The sequence below is a fragment of the Ambystoma mexicanum genome, chromosome 4p, assembly GCF_040938575.1.
Source record: "Ambystoma mexicanum isolate Mex_15411 chromosome 4p, UKY_AmexF1_1, whole genome shotgun sequence".
NCBI classification, from domain to species: Eukaryota; Metazoa; Chordata; class Amphibia; order Caudata; family Ambystomatidae; genus Ambystoma; species Ambystoma mexicanum.
Genome location: NC_090927.1, coordinates 115568535 through 115588749, shown reverse-complemented (window position 1 = coordinate 115588749; position 20215 = coordinate 115568535).

The window sequence follows — 20215 nt, the reverse complement described above, 5'->3', positions numbered from 1 at the left end:
CATCTCAGCCAGGTGAAGTATGCATCTCTGCCAACCCCCTATCTCAGCCAGGTGAAGTATGCATCTCCCCCCATCTCAGCCAGGTGAAGTATGCATCTCCCCCCCCATCTCAGCCAGGTGAAGTATGCATCTCCCCCCCACCATCTCAGCCAGGTGAAGTATGCATCTCCCCCCCATCTCAGCCAGGTGAAGTATGCATCTCCCCCCATCTCAGTCAGGTGAAGTATGCACCCCCCCATCTCAGCCAGGTGATGTATGCATCTCCCCCCCCCATCTCAGCCAGGTGAAGTATGCACCCCCCCCCATCTCAGCCAGGTGAAGTATGCATCTCCCCCCATCTCAGCCAGGTGAAGTATGCATCTCCCCCCATCTCAGCCAGGTGAAGTATGCATCTCCCCCCCATCTCAGCCAGGTGAAGTATGCATCTCCCCCCCTCTCAGCCAGGTGAAGTATGCATCTCCCCCCATCTCAGCCAGGTGAAGTATGCATCTCCCCCCATCTCAGCCAGGTGAAGTATGCATCTCTCCCCCCCATCTCAGCCAGGTGAAGTATGCATCTCCCCCCCATCTCAGCCAGGTGAAGTATGCATCTCTCTCCCCCCATTTCAGCCAGGTGAAGTATGCATCTCCCCCCATCTCAGCCAGGTGAAGTATGCATCTCCCCCCCCCATCTCAGCCAGGTGAAGTATGCATCTCCCCCCATCTCAGCCAGGTGAAGTATGCATCTCCCCCCCATCTCAGCCAGGTGAAGTATGCACCCCCCCATCTCAGCCAGGTGATGTATGCATCTCCCCCCCCATCTCAGCCAGGTGAAGTATGCACCCCCCCCCATCTCAGCCAGGTGAAGTATGCATCTCCCCCCCATCTCAGCCAGGTGAAGTATGCATCTCGCCCATCTCAGCCAGGTGAAGTATGCATCTCCCCCCCATCTCAGCCAGGTGAAGTATGCATCTCCCCCCCCCATCTCAGCCAGGTGAAGTATGCATCTCCCCCCCATCTCAGCCAGGTGAAGTATGCATCTCTCACCCCTTCTCAGCCAGGTGAAGTATGCATCTCCCCCCCATCTCAGCCAGGTGAAGTATGCATCTCCCACCATCTCAGCCAGGTGAAGTATGTATCTCCCCCCCATCTCAGCCAGGTGAAGTATGCACCCCCCATCTCAGCCAGGTGAATTATGCATCCCCCACCATCTCAGCCAGGTGAAGTATGCACCCCCCCATCTCAGCCAGAAGTATGCATCTCTCCCCCCATCTCAACAAGGTGAAGTATGCACCTCCCCCCCATCACAGCCAGGTGAAGTATGCATCTCCCCCCCCCATCTCAGCCAGGTGAAGTATGCATCTCTCCCCCCATCTCAGCCAGGTGAAGTATGCATCTCTCCCCCCCATCTCAGCCAGGTGAAGTATGCATCTCCCCCCCCATCTCAGCCAGGTGAAGTATGCATCTCTCCCCCCCATCTCAGCCAGGTGAAGTATGCATCTCCCCCCCCATCTCAGCCAGGTGAAGTATGCATCTCTCTCCCCCCATCTCAGCCAGGTGAAGTATGCATCTCCCCCCATCTCAGCCAGGTGAAGTATGCATCTCCCGCCCCCCATCTCAGCCAGGTGAAGTATGCATCTCCCCCCCCATCTCAGCCAGGTGAAGTATGCATCTCCCCCCCCCATCTCAGCCAGGTGAAGTATGCACCCCCCCATCTCAGCCAGGTGATGTATGCATCTCACCCCCATCTCAGCCAGGTGAAGTATGCACCCCCCCATCTCAGCCAGGTGAAGTATGCATCTCCCCCCATCTCAGCCAGGTGAGGTATGCATCTCCCCCACATCTCAGCCAGGTGAAGTATGCATCTCCCCCCCATCTCAGCCAGGTGAAGTATGCATCTCCTCCCCCCCATCTCAGCCAGGTGAAGTATGCATCTCTCCCCCCATCTCAGCCAGGTGAAGTATGCATCTCCCCCCACCCCATCTCAGCCAGGTGAAGTATGCATCTCCCCCCCATCTCAGCCAGGTGAAGTATGCACCCCCCCCATCTCAGCCAGGTGAATTATTCATCCCCCACCATCTCAGCCAGGTGAAGTATGCACGCCCCCCATCTCAGCCAGGTGAAGTATGCATCTCCCCCCCATCTCAACCAGGTGAAGTGTGCACCCCCCCATCACAGCCAGGTGAAGTATGCATCTCCCCCCCATCTCAGCGAGGTGAAGTATGCATCTCCCCCCCATCTCAGCCAGGTGAAGTATGCATCTGCCCCCCATCTCAGCCAGGTGAAGTATGCATCTCCCTCCCCATCTCAGCCAGGTGATGTATGCATCTCTGCCACCCCCCATCTCAGCCAGGTGAAGTATGCATCTCCCGCCCCATCTCAGCCAGGTGAAGTATGCATCTCCCCCCCCCCCATCTCAGCCAGGTGAAGTATGCATCTCCCCCCCATCTCAGCCAGGTGAAGTATGCATCTCCCCCCATCTCAGCCAGGTGAAGTATGCATCTCCCCCCCATCTCAGCCCGGTGAAGTATGCATCTCCCCCCCATCTCAGCCAGGTGAAGTATGCATCTCTCCCCCCCATCTCAGCCAGGTGAAGTATGCATCTCTCCCCCCCATCTCAGCAAGGTGAAGTATGCAACTCTCCCCCCACCCATCTCAGCCAGGTGAAGTATGCATCTTTATCCCCCCCATCTCAGCCAGGTGAAGTATGCATCTCTCCCCCTCTATCTCAGCCAGGTGAAGTATGCATCTCCCCCCCCCATCTCAGCCAGGTGAAGTATGCATCTCTCTCCCCCTATCCCAGCCAGGTGAAGTATGCATCTCCCTGCCCCCCCATCTCAGCCAGGTGAAGTATGCATCTCTCCCCCCCTATCTCAGCCAGGTGAAGTATGCATCTCCCCCCCATCTCAGCCAGGTGAAGTATGCATCTCCCCCCCCATCTCAGCCAGGTGAAGTATGCATCCCCCCATCTCAGCCAGGTGAAGTATGCATCTCCCCCCCCCCCCATCTCAGCCAGGTGAAGTATGCATCTCTCCCCCCCATCTCAGCCAGGTGAAGTATGCATCTCTCTCCCCCCATCTCAGCCAGGTGAAGTATGCATCTCCCCCCCCCCCATCTCAGCCAGGTGAAGTATGCACCCCCCCATCTCAGCCAGGTGAAGTATGCACCCCCCCATCTCAGCCAGGTGAAGTATGCATCTCCCCCCCATCTCAGCCAGGTGAGGTATGCATCTCCCCCCCATCTCAGCCAGGTGAAGTATGCATCTCCCCCCCATCTCAGCCAGGTGAAGTATGCATCCCCCCCCATCTCAGCCAGGTGAAGTATGCACCCCCCCATCTCAGCCAGGTGAAGTATGCACCCCCCCATCTCAGCCAGGTGAAGTATGCACCCCCCCATCTCAGCCAGGTGAAGTATGCATCTCCCCCCCATCTCAGCCAGGTGAGGTATGCATCTCCCCCTCATCTCAGCCAGGTGAAGTATGCATCTCACCCCCCATCTCAGCCAGGTGAAGTATGCATCTCTCCCCTCATCTCAGCCAGGTGAAGTATGCATCTCCCCCACCCATCTCAGCCAGGTGAAGTATGCACCCCCCCCCATCTCAGCCAGGTGAATTATTCATCCCCCCACCATCTCGGCCAGGTGAAGTATGCACCCCCCCATCTCAGCCAGGTGAAGTATGCATCTCCCGCCCCATCACAACCAGGTGAGGTATGCACCCCCCCATCATAGCCAGGTGAAGTATGCATCTCCCCCCCCATCTCAGCGAGGTGAAGTATGCATCTCCCCCCATCTCAGCCAGGTGAAGTATGCATCTCCCCCCCCTTCTCAGCCAGGTGAAGTATGCATCTCCCCCCCCCATCTCAGCCAGGTGAAGTATGCATCTCCCCCCCATCTCAGCCAGGTGAAGTATGCATCTCCCCCCATCTCAGCCAGGTGAAGTATGCATCTCCCCCCCATCTCAGCCAGGTGAAGTATGCATCCCCCCCATCTCAGCCAGGTGAAGTATGCACCTCCCCCCATCTCAGCCAGGTGAAGTATGCACCCCCCATCTCAGCCAGGTGAATTATGCATCTCCCCCCCATCTCAGCCAGGTGAGGTATGCATCTCCCCCCATCTCAGCCAGGTGAAGTATGCATCTCCCCCCCATCTCAGCCAGGTGAAGTATGCATCTCCCCCCCCCCCATCTCAGCCAGGTGAAGTATGCATCTCCCCCCCATCTCAGCCAGGTGAAGTATGCATCTCTCCTCCCTTCTCAGCCAGGTGAAGTATGCATCTCCCCCCCCCATCTCAGCCAGGTGAAGTATGCACACCCCCATCTCAGCCAGGTGAATTATTCATCCCCCCACCATCTCGGCCAGGTGAAGTATGCACCCCCCCATCTCAACCAGGTGAAGTATGCACCCCCCCCCCATCACAGCCAGGTGAAGTATGCATCTCCCCGCATCTCAGCGAGGTGAAGTATGCCTCTCCCCCCCATCTCAGCCAGGTGAAGTATGCATCTCCCCCCCATCTCAGCCAGGTGAAGTATGCATCTCCCTCCCCATCTCAGCCAGGTGAAGTATGCATCTCTGCCACCCCCCCATCTCGACCAGGTGAAGTATGCATCTCCCCCCCCATCTCAGCCAGGTGAAGTATGCATCTCCCCCCCATCTCAGCCCGGTGAATTATGCATCTCCCCCCCCATCTCAGCCAGGTGAAGTATGCATCTCTCCCCCCCATCTCAGCCAGGTGAAGTATGCATCTCCCCCCCCCATCTCAGCCAGGTGAAGTATGCATCTCCCCCCCATCTCAGCCAGGTGAAGTATGCATCTCTCCCCCCATCTCAGCCAGGTGAAGTATGCATCTCCCTCCCCCCATCTCAGCCAGGTGAATTATTCATCCCCCCACCATCTCGGCCAGGTGAAATATGCACCCCCCCATCTCAGCCAGGTGAAGTATGCATCTCCCCCCCATCACAACCAGGTGAAGCATGCACCCCCCCATCTCAGCCAGGTGACGTTTGCATCTCCCCCCCCCACATCTCAGCCAGGTGAAGTATGCACCCCCCCCATCTCAGCCAGGTGATGTATGCATCTCCCCCCCATCTCAGCCAGGTGAAGTATGCACCCCCCCCATCTCAGCCAGGTGAAGTTTGCATCTCCCCCCACACATCTCAGCCAGGTGAAGTATGCACTCCCCCATCTCAGCCAGGTGATGTATGCATCTCCCCCCCCCCATCTCAGCCAGGTGAATTATGCATCTCCCCCCCATCTCAGCCAGGTGAGGTATGCATCTCCCCCCCATCTCAGCCAGGTGAAGTATGCATCTCCCCCCCATCTCAGCCAGGTGAAGTATGCATCTCCCCCCCCATCTCAGCCAGGTGAAGTATGCATCTCTCCCCCCTTCTCAGCCAGGTGAAGTATGCATCTCCCCCCCCCCCCATCTCAGCCAGGTGAAGTATGCACACCCCCATCTCAGCCAGGTGAATTATTCATCCCCCCACCATCTCGGCCAGGTGAAGTATGCACCCCCCCATCTCAGCCAGGTGAAGTATGCATCTCCCCCCCCATCTCAACCAGGTGAAGTATGCACCCCCCACCCATCACAGCCAGGTGAAGTATGCATCTCCGCCCCCATCTCAGCGAGGTGAAGTATGCATCTCCCCCCCATCTCAGCCAGGTGAAGTATGCATCTCCCCCCCATCTCAGCCAGGTGAAGTATGCATCTCCCTCCCCATCTCAGCCAGGTGAAGTATGCATCTCTGCCACCCCCCCATCTCGACCAGGTGAAGTATGCATCTCCCACCCATCTCAGCCAGGTGAAGTATGCATCTCCCCCCATCTCAGCCAGGTGAAGTATGCATCTCCCCCCCATCTCAGCCCGGTGAAGTATGCATCTCCCCCCCCATCTCAGCCAGGTGAAGTATGCATCTCTCCCCCCCATCTCAGCCAGGTGAAGTATGCATCTCCCCCCCCCATCTCAGCCAGGTGAAGTATGCATCTCCCCCCCATCTCAGCCAGGTGAAGTATGCATCTTTCCCCCCATCTCAGCCAGGTGAAGTATGCATCCCCCCCCATCTCAGCCAGGTGAAGTATGCATCTCTCCCCCCCATCTCAGCCAGGTGAAGTATGCATCTCCCCCCCCCATCTCAGCCAGGTGAAGTATGCAACTCTCCCCCCACCCATCTCAGCCAGGTGAAGTATGCATCTCTATCCCCCCCACCCCATCTCAGCCCGGTGAAGTATGCATCTCTCCCCCCCTATCTCAGCCAGGTGAAGTATGCATCTCCCCCCCATCTCAGCCAGGTGATGTATGCATCTCTCTCCCCCTATCTCAGCCAGGTGAAGTATGCATCTCCCCGCCATCTCAGCCAGGTGAAGTATGCATCTCTCCCCCCCCTATCTCAGCCAGGTGAAGTATGCATCTCCCCCCCCATCTCAGCCAGGTGAAGTATGCATCTCTCCCCCCCATCTCAGCCAGGTGAAGTATGCATCTCTCCCCCCATCTCAGCCAGGTGAAGTATGCATCCCCCCCATCTCAGCCAGGTGAAGTATGCATCTCCCCCCCCCATCTCAGCCAGGTGAAGTATGCATCTCTCCCCCCATCTCAGCCAGGTGAAGTATGCATCTCTCTCCCCCATCTCAGCCAGGTGAAGTATGCATCTCCCCCCATCTCAGCCAGGTGAAGTATGCATCTCCCCCCCATCTCAGCCAGGTGAAGTATGCATCTCCCCCAATCTCAGCCAGGTGAAGTATGCATCTCCCCCCCCATCTCAGCCAGGTGAAGTATGCATCTCCCCCCATCTCAGCCAGGTGAAGTATGCATCTCCCCCCCATCTTAGCCAGGTGAAGTATGCATCTCCCCCCATCTCAGCCAGGTGAAGTATGCATCCCCCCCCCATCTCAGCCTGGTGAAGTATGCATCTCCCCCCCCATCTCAGCCAGGTGAAGTATGCACCCCCCATCTCAGCCAGGTGAAGTATGAATCTCCCCCCCATCTGAGCGCCAGGTGAAGTATGCATCTCTCCCCCCCATCTCAGCCAGGTGAAGTATGCACCCCCCCCCATCTCAGCCAGGTGAAGTATGCATCTCCCCCCCCATCTCAGCCAGGTGAAGTATGCATCTCTCCCCCCCATCTCAGCCAGGTGAAGTATGCATCTCTCTCCCCCCATCTCAGCCAGGTGAAGTATGCATCTCTCTCCCCCCATCTCAGCCAGGTGAAGTATGCATCTCCCCCCCATCTCAGCCAGGTGAGGTGAAGTATGCATCTCCCCCCATCTCAGCCAGGTGAAGTATGCATCTCCCCCCATCTCAGCCAGGTGAAGTATGCATCTCCCCCCCATCTCAGCCAGGTGAAGTATGCATCTCCCCCATCTCAGCCAGGTGAAGTATGCATCTCCCCCCCATCTCAGCCAGGTGAAGTATGCATCTCCCTCCATCTCAGCCAGGTGAGGTATGCATCTCCCCCCCATCTAAGCCAGGTGAAGTATGCATCTCCCCCCCATCTCAGCCAGGTGAAGTATGCACCCCCCCATCTCAGCCAGATGATGTATGCATCCCCCCCCATCTCAGCCAGGTGAAGTATGCACCCCCCCCATCTCAGCCAGGTGAAGTATGCATCTCCCCCCATCTCAGCCAGGTGAAGTATGCATCTCCCCCCCATCTCAGCCAGGTGATGTATGCATCTCCCCCCCATCTCAGCCAGGTGAAGTATGCACCCCCCATCTCAGCCAGGTGAAGTATGCATCTCCCCCCCCATCTCAGCCAGGTGAAGTATGCACCCCCCATCTCAGCCAGGTGATGTATGCATCTCCCCCCCATCTCAGCCAGGTGAAGTATGCACCCCCCCCATCTCAGCCAGGTGAAGTATGCATCTCCCCCGCATCTCATCCAGGTGAAGTATGCATCTCCCCCCCATCTCAGCCAGGTGAAGTATGCATCTCCCCCTCATCTCAGCCAGGTGAAGTATGCACCCCCCCCCATCTCAGCCAGGTGAAGTATGCATCTCCCCCCATCTCAGCCAGGTGAAGTATGCATCTCCCCCCCATCTCAGCCAGGTGAAGTATGCATCTCCCCCCCATCTCAGCCAGGTGAAGTATGCACCCCCCCCCCATCTCAGCCAGGTGAAGTATGCATCTCCCCCCCATCTCAGCCAGGTGAAGTATGCATCTCCCCCGCCCCCATCTCAGCCAGGTGAAGTACGCATCTCCCCACCATCTCAGCCAGGTGAGGTATGCATCTCCCCCCATCTCAGCCAGGTGAAGTATGCATCTCCCCCCCCCATCTCAGCCAGGTGAAGTATGCATCTCTCCCCCCATCTCAGCCAGGTGAAGTATGCATCCCCCCATCTCAGCCAGGTGAAGTATGCACCCCCCCATCTCAGCCAGGTGAAGTATGCATCCCCCATCTCAGCCAGGTGAAGTATGCATCTGCCCCCCATCTCAGCCAGGTGAAGTATGCATCTCCCCCCCATCTCAGCCAGGTGAAGTACGCATCTCCCCCCATCTCTCAGCCAGGTGAAGTATGCACCCCCCCCCCATCTCAGCCAGGTGAAGTATGCATCTCCCCCCCATCTCAGCCAGGTGAAGTATGCATCTCTCCCCCATCTCAGCCAGGTGAAGTATGCATCTCTCACCCCATCTCAGCCAGGTGAAGTATGCACCCCCCCCATCTCAGCCAAGTGAAGTATGCATCTCCCCCCATCTCAGCCAGGTGAAGTATGCATCTCCCCCCATCTCAGCCAGGTGAAGTATGCATCTCCCCCCCATCTCAGCCAGGTGAAGTATGCATCTCCCCCCCATCTCAGCCAGGTGAAGTATGCATCTCCCCCCCATCTCAGCCAGGTGAAGTATGCATCTCCCCCTCATCTCAGCCAGGTGAAGTATGCACCCCCCCATCTCAGCCAGGTGAAGTATGCATCTCCCCCCATCTCAGCCAGGTGAAGTATGCATCTCCCCCCCATCTCAGCCAGGTGAAGTATGCATCTCCCCCCCATCTCAGCCAGGTGAAGTATGCATCCCCCCCCATCTCAGCCAGGTGAAGTATGTATCTCCCCCCCATCTCAGCCAGGTGAAGTATGCATCTACCCCGCCCCCATCTCAGCCAGGTGAAGTATGCATCTCCCCCCCATCTCAGCCAGGTGAGGTATGCATCTCCCCCCATCTCAGCCAGGTGAAGTATGCATCTCCCCCCCCCCATCTCAGCCAGGTGAAGTATGCATCTCTCCCCCCATCTCAGCCAGGTGAAGTATGCATCCCCCCATCTCAGCCAGGTGAAGTATGCACCCCCCCATCTCAGCCAGGTGAAGTATGCATCCCCCCCATCTCAGCCAGGTGAAGTATGCATCTCTCCCCCATCTCAGCCAGGTGAAGTATGCATCTCTCACCCCATCTCAGCCAGGTGAAGTATGCACCCCCCCATCTCAGCCAGGTGAAGTATGCATCTCCCCCCATCTCAGCCAGGTGAAGTATGCATCTCCCCCCCATCTCAGCCAGGTGAAGTATGCATCTCCCCCCCATCTCAGCCAGGAGAAGTATGCATCTCCCCCCCATCTCAGCCAGGTGAAGTATGCATCTCTCACCCCATCTCAGCCAGGTGAAGTATGCATCTACCCCCCCCCCCCCATCTCAGCCAGGTGAAGTATGCATCTCCCCCCCATCTCAGCCAGGTGAAGTATGCATCTCCCCCATCTCAGCCAGGTGAAGTATGCATCCCCCCCCCCCCATCTCAGCCAGGTGAAGTATGCATCTCCCCCCCATCTCAGCGAGGTGAAGTATGCATCTCCCCACCATCAAAGCCAGGTGAAGTATGCATCTCTCCCCCCCATCTCAGCCAGGTGAAGTATGCACCTCCCCCCCCATCTCAGCCAGGTGAAGTATGCATCTCTCCCCCCCTATTTCAGCCAGGTGAAGTATGCATGTCCCCCCATCTCAGCCAGGTGAAGTATGCATCTCTCCCCCCCATCTCAGCCAGGTGAAGTATGCATCTCCCCCCCCCCCATCTCAGCCAGGTGAAGTATGCATCCCTCTCCCCCCATCTCAGCCAGGTAAAGTATGCATCTCCCCCCCCATCTCAGCCAGGTGAAGTATGCATCTCCCCCCCATCTCAGCCAGGTGAAGTATGTATCTCCCCCCCATCTCAGCCAGGTGAAGTATGCATCTCCCCCCCCCATCTCAGCCAGGTGAAGTATGCACCCTCCCCATCTCAGCCAGGTGATGTATGCATCTCCCCCCCATCTCAGCCAGGTGAAGTATGCATCTCCCCCCCCATCTCAGCCAGGTGAAGTATGCATCTCCCCCCCCATCTCAGCCAGGCGAGGTATGCATCTCCCCCCCATCTCAGCCAGGTGAGGTATGCATCTCCCCCCATCTCAGCCAGGTGAAGTATGCATCTCCCCCCCCCCATCTCAGCCAGGTGAAGTATGCATCTCCCCCCCATCTCAGCCAGGTGAAGTATGCATCTCCCCCCCCATCTCAGCCAGGTGAAGTATGCATCCCCCCCATCTAAGCCAGGTGAAGTATGCATCTCCCCCCCCCATCTCAGCCAGGTGAAGTATGCATCTCCCCCCCATCTCAGCCAGGTGAAGTATGCATCTCCCCCCCATCTCAGCCAGGTGAAGTATGCATCTCCCCCGCCCCCATCTCAGCCAGGTGAAGTATGCATCTCCCCCCCCCCCATCTCAGCGAGGTGAAGTATGCATCTCCCCCCCATCTCAGCCAGGTGAAGTATGCATCTCCCCCCCATCTCAGCCAGGTGAAGTATGCATCTCCCTCCCCATCTCAGCCAGGTGAAGTATGCATCTCCCCCCCATCTCAGCCAGGTGAAGTATGCATCTCCCCCCTATCTCAGCCAGGTGAAGTATGAATCTCTGCCACCCCCCCATCTCAGCCAGGTGAAGTATGCATCTCCCCCCCATCTCAGCCAGGTGAAGTATGCATCTCCCCCCATCTCAGCCAGGTGAAGTATGCATCTCCCCCCCATCTCAGCCCGGTGAAGTATGCATATCCCCCCCATCTCAGCCAGGTGAAGTATGCATCTCTCCCCCCCATCTCAGCCAGGTGAAGTATGCACCCCCCCATCTCAGCCAGGTGAAGTATGCATCTCCCCCCATCTCAGCCAGGTGAAGCATGCATCTCCCCCCCATCTCAGCCAGGTGAAGTATGCATCTCCCCCCATCTCAGCCAGGTGAAGTATGCACCCCCCCCATCTCAGCCAGGTGAAGTATGCATCTCCCCCCCATCTCAGCCAGGTGAAGTATGCATCTCCCTGCCCCCATCTCAGCCAGGTGAGGTATGCATCTCCCCCCATCTCAGCCAGGTGAAGTATGCATCTCCCCCCCCCCATCTCAGCCAAGTGAAGTATGCATCTCTCCCCCCATCTCAGCCAGGTGAAGTATGCATCCCCCCATCTCAGCCAGGTGAAGTATGCACCCCCCCCCATCTCAGCCAGGTGAAGTATGCATCCCCCCCATCTCAGCCAGGTGAAGTATGCATCTGCCCCCCATCTCAGCCAGGTGATGTATGCATCTCCCCCCCATCTCAGCCAGGTGAAGTATGCACCCCCCCCCATCTCAGCCAGGTGAAGTATGCATCTCCCCCCCATCTCATCCAGGTGAAGTATGCATCTCCCCCCCATCTCAGCCAGGTGAAGTATGCATCTCCCCCTCATCTCAGCCAGGTGAAGTATGCACCCCCCCCCCATCTCAGCCAGGTGAAGTATGCATCTCCCCCCATCTCAGCCAGGTGAAGTATGCATCTCCCCCCCATCTCAGCCAGGTGAAGTATGCATCTCCCCCCCATCTCAGCCAGGTGAAGTATGCACCCCCCCCCCCATCTCAGCCAGGTGAAGTATGCATCTCCCCCCCATCTCAGCCAGGTGAAGTATGCATCTCCCCCGCCCCCATCTCAGCCAGGTGAAGTACGCATCTCCCCCCCATCTCAGCCAGGTGAGGTATGCATCTCCCCCCATCTCAGCCAGGTGAAGTATGCATCTCCCCCCCCCATCTCAGCCAGGTGAAGTATGCATCTCTCCCCCCATCTCAGCCAGGTGAAGTATGCATCCCCCCATCTCAGCCAGGTGAAGTATGCACCCCCCCATCTCAGCCAGGTGAAGTATGCATCCCCCCATCTCAGCCAGGTGAAGTATGCATCTGCCCCCCATCTCAGCCAGGTGAAGTATGCATCTCCCCCCCATCTCAGCCAGGTGAAGTACGCATCTCCCCCCATCTCTCAGCCAGGTGAAGTATGCATCCCCCCCCATCTCAGCCAGGTGAAGTATGCATCTCCCCCCCATCTCAGCCAGGTGAAGTATGCATCTCTCCCCCATCTCAGCCAGGTGAAGTATGCATCTCTCACCCCATCTCAGCCAGGTGAAGTATGCACCCCCCCATCTCAGCCAGGTGAAGTATGCATCTCCCCCCATCTCAGCCAGGTGAAGTATGCATCTCCCCCCATCTCAGCCAGGTGAAGTATGCATCTCCCCCCCATCTCAGCCAGGTGAAGTATGCATCTCCCCCCCATCTCAGCCAGGTGAAGTATGCATCTCCCCCCCATCTCAGCCAGGTGAAGTATGCATCTCCCCCTCATCTCAGCCAGGTGAAGTATGCACCCCCCCCATCTCAGCCAGGTGAAGTATGCATCTCCCCCCATCTCAGCCAGGTGAAGTATGCATCTCCCCCCCATCTCAGCCAGGTGAAGTATGCATCTCCCCCCCATCTCAGCCAGGTGAAGTATGCATCCCCCCCATCTCAGCCAGGTGAAGTATGTATCTCCCCCCCATCTCAGCCAGGTGAAGTATGCATCTACCCCGCCCCCATCTCAGCCAGGTGAAGTATGCATCTCCTCCCCATCTCAGCCAGGTGAGGTATGCATCTCCCCCCATCTCAGCCAGGTGAAGTATGCATCTCCCCCCCCCCCCCATCTCAGCCAGGTGAAGTATGCATCTCTCCCCCCATCTCAGCCAGGTGAAGTATGCATCCCCCCATCTCAGCCAGGTGAAGTATGCACCCCCCCATCTCAGCCAGGTGAAGTATGCATCCCCCCCATCTCAGCCAGGTGAAGTATGCATCTCTCCCCCATCTCAGCCAGGTGAAGTATGCATCTCTCACCCCATCTCAGCCAGGTGAAGTATGCACCCCCCCATCTCAGCCAGGTGAAGTATGCATCTCCCCCCATCTCAGCCAGGTGAAGTATGCATCTCCCCCCATCTCAGCCAGGTGAAGTATGCATCTCCCCCCCATCTCAGCCAGGTGAAGTATGCATCTCCCCCCCATCTCAGCCAGGTGAAGTATGCATCTCTCACCCCATCTCAGCCAGGTGAAGTATGCATCTCCCCCCCCCCATCTCAGCCAGGTGAAGTATGCATCTCCCCCCCATCTCAGCCAGGTGAAGTATGCATCTCCCCCATCTCAGCCAGGTGAAGTATGCATCTCCCCCCCCATCTCAGCCAGGTGAAGTATGCATCTCCCCCCCATCTCAGCGAGGTGAAGTATGCATCTCCCCACCATCAAAGCCAGGTGAAGTATGCATCTCTCCCCCCCATCTCAGCCAGGTGAAGTATGCATCTCCCCCCCCATCTCAGCCAGGTGAAGTATGCATCTCTCCCCCCCTATTTCAGCCAGGTGAAGTATGCATGTCCCCCCCATCTCAGCCAGGTGAAGTATGCATCTCTCCCCCCCATCTCAGCCAGGTGAAGTATGCATCTCTCCCCCCCATCTCAGCCAGGTGAAGTATGCATCTCTCTCCCCCCATCTCAGCCAGGTAAAGTATGCATCTCCCCCCCCATCTCAGCCAGGTGAAGTATGCATCTCCCCCTCATCTCAGCCAGGTGAAGTATGTATCTCCCCCCCATCTCAGCCAGGTGAAGTATGCATCTCCCCCCCCCATCTCAGCCAGGTGAAGTATGCACCCCCCCCATCTCAGCCAGGTGATGTATGCATCTCCCCCCCATCTCAGCCAGGTGAAGTATGCACCCCCCCATCTCAGCCAGGTGAAGTATGCATCTCCCCCCCATCTCAGCCAGGCGAGGTATGCATCTCCCCCCCATCTCAGCCAGGTGAGGTATGCATCTCCCCCCATCTCAGCCAGGTGAAGTATGCATCTCCCCCCCCCCATCTCAGCCAGGTGAAGTATGCATCTCCCCCCCATCTCAGCCAGGTGAAGTATGCATCTCCCCCCCCATCTCAGCCAGGTGAAGTATGCATCCCCCCCATCTAAGCCAGGTGAAGTATGCATCTCCCCCCCCATCTCAGCCAGGTGAAGTATGCATCTCCCCCCCATCTCAGCCAGGTGAAGTATGCATCTCCCCCCCATCTCAGCCAGGTGAAGTATGCATCTCCCCCGCCCCCATCTCAGCCAGGTGAAGTATGCATCTCCCCCCCCCCCATCTCAGCGAGGTGAAGTATGCATCTCCCCCCCATCTCAGCCAGGTGAAGTATGCATCTCCCCCCCATCTCAGCCAGGTGAAGTATGCATCTCCCTCCCCATCTCAGCCAGGTGAAGTATGCATCTCCCCCCCATCTCAGCCAGGTGAAGTATGCATCTCCCCCCCATCTCAGCCAGGTGAAGTATGAATCTCTGCCACCCCCCCATCTCAGCCAGGTGAAGTATGCATCTCCCCCCATCTCAGCCAGGTGAAGTATGCATCTCCCCCCATCTCAGCCAGGTGAAGTATGCATCTCCCCCCCCCATCTCAGCCCGGTGAAGTATGCATCTCCCCCCCATCTCAGCCAGGTGAAGTATGCATCTCTCCCCCCCCCATCTCAGCCAGTTGAAGTATGCACCCCCCCATCTCAGCCAGGTGAAGTATGCATCTCCCCCCATCTCAGCCAGGTGAAGCATGCATCTCCCCCCCATCTCAGCCAGGTGAAGTATGCATCTCTCCCCCCATCTCAGCCAGGTGAAGTATGCATCCCCCCATCTCAGCCAGGTGAAGTATGCACCCCCCCATCTCAGCCAGGTGAAGTATGCATCCCCCCCATCTCAGCCAGGTGAAGTATGCATCTCTCCCCCATCTCAGCCAGGTGAAGTATGCATCTCTCACCCCATCTCAGCCAGGTGAAGTATGCACCCCCCCATCTCAGCCAGGTGAAGTATGCATCTCCCCCCATCTCAGCCAGGTGAAGTATGCATCTCCCCCCATCTCAGCCAGGTGAAGTATGCATCTCCCCCCCATCTCAGCCAGGTGAAGTATGCATCTCCCCCCCATCTCAGCCAGGTGAAGTATGCATCTCTCACCCCATCTCAGCCAGGTGAAGTATGCATCTCCCCCCCCCCATCTCAGCCAGGTGAAGTATGCATCTCCCCCCCATCTCAGCCAGGTGAAGTATGCATCTCCCCCATCTCAGCCAGGTGAAGTATGCATCTCCCCGCCATCTCAGCCAGGTGAAGTATGCATCTCCCCCCCATCTCAGCGAGGTGAAGTATGCATCTCCCCACCATCAAAGCCAGGTGAAGTATGCATCTCTCCCCCCCATCTCAGCCAGGTGAAGTATGCATCTCCCCCCCCCATCTCAGCCAGGTGAAGTATGCATCTCTCCCCCCCTATTTCAGCCAGGTGAAGTATGCATGTCCCCCCCATCTCAGCCAGGTGAAGTATGCATCTCCCCCCCCCATCTCAGCCAGGTGAAGTATGCATCTCTCCCCCCCATCTCAGCCAGGTGAAGTATGCATCTCTCTCCCCCCATCTCAGCCAGGTAAAGTATGCATCTCCCCCCCCATCTCAGCCAGGTGAAGTATGCATCTCCCCCTCATCTCAGCCAGGTGAAGTATGTATCTCCCCCCCATCTCAGCCAGGTGAAGTATGCATCTCCCCCCCCCATCTCAGCCAGGTGAAGTATGCACCCCCCCCATCTCAGCCAGGTGATGTATGCATCTCCCCCCCATCTCAGCCAGGTGAAGTATGCACCCCCCCATCTCAGCCAGGTGAAGTATGCATCTCCCCCCCATCTCAGCCAGGCGAGGTATGCATCTCCCCCCCATCTCAGCCAGGTGAGGTATGCATCTCCCCCCATCTCAGCCAGGTGAAGTATGCATCTCCCCCCCCCCCATCTCAGCCAGGTGAAGTATGCATCTCCCCCCCATCTCAGCCAGGTGAAGTATGCATCTCCCCCCCCATCTCAGCCAGGTGAAGTATGCATCCCCCCCATCTAAGCCAGGTGAAGTATGCATCTCCCCCCCCATCTCAGCCAGGTGAAGTATGCATCTCCCCCCCATCTCAGCCAGGTGAAGTATGCATCTCCCCCCCATCTCAGCCAGGTGAAGTATGCATCTCCCCCGCCCCCATCTCAGCCAGGTGAAGTATGCATCTCCCCCCCCCCCATCTCAGCGAGGTGAAGTATGCATCTCCCCCCCATCTCAGCCAGGTGAAGTATGCATCTCCCCCCCATCTCAGCCAGGTGAAGTATGCATCTCCCTCCCCATCTCAGCCAGGTGAAGTATGCATCTCCCCCCCATCTCAGCCAGGTGAAGTATGCATCTCCCCCCCATCTCAGCCAGGTGAAGTATGAATCTCTGCCACCCCCCCATCTCAGCCAGGTGAAGTATGCATCTCCCCCCCATCTCAGCCAGGTGAAGTATGCATCTCCCCCCATCTCAGCCAGGTGAAGTATGCATCTCCCCCCCCATCTCAGCCCGGTGAAGTATGCATCTCCCCCCCATCTCAGCCAGGTGAAGTATGCATCTCTCCCCCCCCATCTCAGCCAGGTGAAGTATGCACCCCCCCATCTCAGCCAGGTGAAGTATGCATCTCCCCCCATCTCAGCCAGGTGAAGCATGCATCTCCCCCCATCTCAGCCAGGTGAAGTATGCATCTCCCCCATCTCAGCCAGGTGAAGTATGCACCCCCCCCCATCTCAGCCAGGTGAAGTATGCAACTCCCCCCCATCTCAGCCAGGTGAAGTATGCATCTCCCTGCCCCCATCTCAGCCAGGTGAAGTATGCATCTCCCCCCCCATCTCAGCCAGGTGAGGTATGCATCTCCCCCCATCTCAGCCAGGTGAAGTATGCATCTCCCCCCCCATCTCAGCCAAGTGAAGTATGCATCTCTCCCCCCATCTCAGCCAGGTGAAGTATGCATCCCCCCATCTCAGCCAGGTGAAGTATGCACCCCCCCCATCTCAGCCAGGTGAAGTATGCATCCCCCCCATCTCAGCCAGGTGAAGTATGCATCTGCCCCCCATCTCAGCCAGGTGAAGTATGCATCTCCCCCCCATCTCAGCCAGGTGAAGTACGCATCTCCCCCCATCTCTCAGCCAGGTGAAGTATGCATCCCCCCCCCATCTCAGCCAGGTGAAGTATGCATCTCCCCCCCATCTCAGCCAGGTGAAGTATGCATCTCTCCCCCATCTCAGCCAGGTGAAGTATGCATCTCTCACCCCATCTCAGCCAGGTGAAGTATGCACCCCCCCATCTCAGCCAGGTGAAGTATGCATCTCCCCCCATCTCAGCCAGGTGAAGTATGCATCTCCCCCCATCTCAGCCAGGTGAAGTATGCATCTCCCCCCCCATCTCAGCCAGGTGAAGTATGCATCTCCCCCCCATCTCAGCCAGGTGAAGTATGCATCTCCCCCCCATCTCAGCCAGGTGAAGTATGCATCTCCCCCTCATCTCAGCCAGGTGAAGTATGCACCCCCCCCATCTCAGCCAGGTGAAGTATGCATCTCCCCCCATCTCAGCCAGGTGAAGTATGCATCTCCCCCCCCATCTCTAGCCAGGTGAAGTATGCATCTCCCCCCCCATCTCAGCCAGGTGAAGTATGCACCCCCCGCCCCCATCTCAGCCAGGTGAAGTATGCATCTCCCCCCATCTCAGCCAGGTGAAGTATGCATCTACCCCGCCCCCATCTCAGCCAGGTGAAGTATGCATCCCCCCCCAATCTCAGCCAGGTGAGGTATGCATCTCCCCCCATCTCAGCCAGGTGAAGTATGCATCTCCCCCCCCCCATCTCAGCCAGGTGAAGTATGCATCTCTCCCCCCATCTCAGCCAGGTGAAGTATGCATCCCCCCATCTCAGCCAGGTGAAGTATGCACCCCCCCATCTCTCAGCCAGGTGAAGTATGCATCCCCCCCATCTCAGCCAGGTGAAGTATGCATCTCCCCCCCATCTCAGCCAGCTGAAGTATGCATCTCCCCCCATCTCAGCCAGGTGAAGTATGCATCTCCCCCCCCCCCCATCTCAGCCAGGTGAAGTATGCATCTCCCCCCCATCTCAGCCAGGTGAAGTATGCATCTCCCCCCCCATCTCAGCCAGGTGAAGTATGCATCCCCCCCATCTAAGCCAGGTGAAGTATGCATCTCCCCCCCCATCTCAGCCAGGTGAAGTATGCATCTCCCCCCCATCTCAGCCAGGTGAAGTATGCATCTCCCCCCCATCTCAGCCAGGTGAAGTATGCATCTCCCCCGCCCCCATCTCAGCCAGGTGAAGTATGCATCTCCCCCCCCCCCCATCTCAGCGAGGTGAAGTATGCATCTCCCCCCATCTCAGCCAGGTGAAGTATGCATCTCCCCCCCATCTCAGCCAGGTGAAGTATGCATCTCCCTCCCCATCTCAGCCAGGTGAAGTATGCATCTCCCCCCCATCTCAGCCAGGTGAAGTATGCATCTCCCCCCCATCTCAGCCAGGTGAAGTATGAATCTCTGCCACCCCCCCATCTCAGCCAGGTGAAGTATGCATCTCCCCCCCATCTCAGCCAGGTGAAGTATGCATCTCCCCCCATCTCAGCCAGGTGAAGTATGCATCTCCCCCCCATCTCAGCCCGGTGAAGTATGCATCTCCCCCCCATCTCAGCCAGGTGAAGTATGCATCTCTCCCCCCCCATCTCAGCCAGGTGAAGTATGCACCCCCCCATCTCAGCCAGGTGAAGTATGCATCTCCCCCCATCTCAGCCAGGTGAAGCATGCATCTCCCCCCCATCTCAGCCAGGTGAAGTATGCATCTCCCCCATCTCAGCCAGGTGAAGTATGCACCCCCCCCCATCTCAGCCAGGTGAAGTATGCAACTCCCCCCCATCTCAGCCAGGTGAAGTATGCATCTCCCTGCCCCCATCTCAGCCAGGTGAAGTATGCATCTCCCCCCCCATCTCAGCCAGGTGAGGTATGCATCTCCCCCCATCTCAGCCAGGTGAAGTATGCATCTCCCCCCCCCATCTCAGCCAAGTGAAGTATGCATCTCTCCCCCCATCTCAGCCAGGTGAAGTATGCATCCCCCCATCTCAGCCAGGTAAAGTATGCACCCCCCCCATCTCAGCCAGGTGAAGTATGCATCCCCCCCATCTCAGCCAGGTGAAGTATGCATCTGCCCCCCATCTCAGCCAGGTGAAGTATGCATCTCCCCCCCATCTCAGCCAGGTGAAGTACGCATCTCCCCCCATCTCTCAGCCAGGTGAAGTATGCATCCCCCCCCATCTCAGCCAGGTGAAGTATGCATCTCCCCCCCATCTCAGCCAGGTGAAGTATGCATCTCTCCCCCATCTCAGCCAGGTGAAGTATGCATCTCTCACCCCATCTCAGCCAGGTGAAGTATGCACCCCCCCATCTCAGCCAGGTGAAGTATGCATCTCCCCCCATCTCAGCCAGGTGAAGTATGCATCTCCCCCCATCTCAGCCAGGTGAAGTATGCATCTCCCCCCCCATCTCAGCCAGGTGAAGTATGCATCTCCCCCCCATCTCAGCCAGGTGAAGTATGCATCTCCCCCCCATCTCAGCCAGGTGAAGTATGCATCTCCCCCTCATCTCAGCCAGGTGAAGTATGCACCCCCCCCATCTCAGCCAGGTGAAGTATGCATCTCCCCCCATCTCAGCCAGGTGAAGTATGCATCTCCCCCCCCATCTCTAGCCAGGTGAAGTATGCATCTCCCCCCCCATCTCAGCCAGGTGAAGTATGCACCCCCCGCCCCCATCTCAGCCAGGTGAAGTATGCATCTCCCCCCATCTCAGCCAGGTGAAGTATGCATCTACCCCGCCCCCATCTCAGCCAGGTGAAGTATGCATCCCCCCCCCAATCTCAGCCAGGTGAGGTATGCATCTCCCCCCATCTCAGCCAGGTGAAGTATGCATCTCCCCCCCCATCTCAGCCAGGTGAAGTATGCATCTCTCCCCCCATCTCAGCCAGGTGAAGTATGCATCCCCCCATCTCAGCCAGGTGAAGTATGCACCCCCCCATCTCTCAGCCAGGTGAAGTATGCATCCCCCCCATCTCAGCCAGGTGAAGTATGCATCTCCCCCCCATCTCAGCCAGCTGAAGTATGCATCTCTCCCCCATCTC